General features: G+C 47.9%; 1 pseudogene; it reads left to right on the top strand.

The window, feature by feature from the left end:
- Positions 1-2,500, top strand: part of LOC140475010 (28S ribosomal RNA) — an 8,321-nt pseudogene that overhangs the window by 3,480 nt on the left and 2,341 nt on the right.

Below are 2,500 nucleotides of genomic sequence, written 5' to 3'. Positions count from 1 at the left end.
TTCAGAACAAAATGTTCAAGATGCCAGAAGACGGGAGAATTCCACTCGATTGCCTGCCACTACCCCAAATGCAAAGGTCCTTTGCAGACGGCGAGGGGAGAATTTCAATGTGAAGCATGTGAGGCCAACTTCACAACGAAAAGCGGCCTTGGGCAACATGAAAGGCATATGCACCCGGTCTTGAGGAACAACAAGCGCATAGAGGCCGACAAGCCTACAGCAAAGAGAAGGAAAGGAGCATGGTCCGAAGAGGAAGAAAGCCTCTTGGAGCAACTTGAAATAAGCCTCGCTGGAGCAAGATTCATCAATGTCGAGATTGCTAAGGTCATAACAACTAAGACCGCAAAGCAGATCTCAGACAAACGGAGATTGCTTCAGAAGAAACGGCTTACACAGGTAGCAGCCCCGACAACCCCGATAACATCGGAAAGAGAGGAGCACGAGACCAGACCAGAGGAGGATAATGGCTCGACTGCACAAGATGAACAACAAGTCCCATACAAAATCCCGGCCAAACTCCCTAAACACAGGGAAGTTGATGAACACATCAAAAAGGCCGAAGAACTATTGCAGAAAGCCAATGATCCACTCTGTATGGCTCAAGCTCGGGGTTTGGTAGACTGTATTACAGACGAAATATACGGTGGTCATAACGAGAAAAACCCCCGCAGACGGCAAAGAGAGAACAATCGAAAGGCCGAAAAGAAGGGTAACAACAACGGGGCGAAGAAACGTTATGCCACCAAGAAAGCGGCATATAAAGATGCCCAAGAACTATACAGAAACAACAGGCGCCAGCTAGCCAGAAAGTTAATGGGTGCACCAGATACATCCCAATGCCCCATCTCACGAGAGGAACTGGAAACCAAATTCCGTGAGAAATTGTCCAAGGCGAACAACAAAGCGGACATAAGGAACTTTGCTGGTTATGCTGGCCGTGTTGATGACAACCTACTCCTGGGACCAATTGGGGAAGAGGAGGTAGAAGAAGCCCTGAAAGGAATTGACAGACACAGTGCACCAGGGCCAGATGGCAAAAAGCTGAAAGACCTAGAAGCCATCCAGGAGACCGACGCCTCCCGTATACCTCGCCTCTTCACCCTGTGGTTAAAAACAAGATCTATCCCAGAGAGTATGAAAAAGAGCCGGACAGTGCTCATTCCTAAATGTGAGGACAAGGATCGACTAAAGAACCTAGACAACTGGCGCCCCATCACAATCGGGCCAATGCTTCTCCGACTGTTCACTAAAATTATGGCAAAGAGGTTAAGCAAGGCGGTTAACATCAACCCGAGACAGAAAGGGTTCCTGGCAGCCACGCCGGGCTGTAACGAGAATATTGCTATCCTCCAGAATGTCATCAAAGGATCAAAAAAGAACAGAAAGGAGCTAGCCGTTGTCTTTGTCGATCTGGCCAAAGCTTTCGATTCAGTCGGCCACAAACTGCTCATTGGCTCGCTAAAGAGGATGAAAACACCTACGGCCTTCGTGGATCTGATCCGCGACCTCTACACCAATAACACTACGGTGATTGAGGGCAAAGGCAAGCCCACGGAACAGATAAAGATCGAGAGAGGCGTGAAGCAAGGCGATCCGCTTTCACCATTGCTATTCAATATCGCAATCGACCCTCTGATCAGTACCCTGGAGCAGGCAGGCCAGGGAATAACCATGCCGTTTGGAGACAAAACGGTGAAATGTACAGCATTGGCTTTTGCTGATGATATCGCACTACTGAGCAACTCTCACGCTGGGATGCAAGAGAACTTGAAGATCCTCCAGTCTTATTGCGATAAGACAGGCCTAGATATTAATATCAATAAAACCAAAGGCTTCCACTTCACATGCAAAAGGAAGACCTTCATGTACAATCATGAGGCAAAATGGAGGATAAGAAAAGAAACCATCACATACATCCCACCAGGCGACACAGAGAAATACCTGGGAGCCCGGATAGACCCATGGGCTGGCGTTAAAGAGAGTGAATGGGAGGACAAGCTCAAAACCTGGGTTGAAGGCTTAAGATCAGCGCCTCTCAAACCAACTCAGAGACTGGAGCTTCTCAGAGTGCATGTCATCCCAAGATTGTACTTCCACCTGATACTGACAGAGGCGTCTCAGAACACCTTGGTGAAGCTGGATCAGATCATTCGGAATGCGGTAAAAGAATTCCTACACTTGCCACAACACGTCGCTGACGGTTTACTGTACTCAAAGAACAAGGATGGAGGTCTGGCAATACCAAAGCTCGAGATTCAAATTCCATCTGCAATTATTAGAAAGCGAGAATCTCTGGAGCGCTCAACCGACCCAATCATCAAAGCGTCCTTCCAATTCAGGGAAGAGAGCAATAAGGAAACCATCGAAGAATTTCGATCACTCAATGTACTTCGAGAAATTAAAGGTTTCCTGGTTGAGAAAAAGGTACCCGCTGGACCTACCACGGAGGAACTGGCAACAATGCTGGATGGAGGGCATTTGTCAGAAAAGCAAAGACAAC

The sequence above is a fragment of the Chiloscyllium punctatum genome, unplaced genomic scaffold (genome assembly GCF_047496795.1).
Source record: "Chiloscyllium punctatum isolate Juve2018m unplaced genomic scaffold, sChiPun1.3 scaffold_1318, whole genome shotgun sequence".
Classification (NCBI taxonomy): Eukaryota; Metazoa; Chordata; class Chondrichthyes; order Orectolobiformes; family Hemiscylliidae; genus Chiloscyllium; species Chiloscyllium punctatum.
This window is presented reverse-complemented; position numbering and strand designations above follow the sequence as displayed.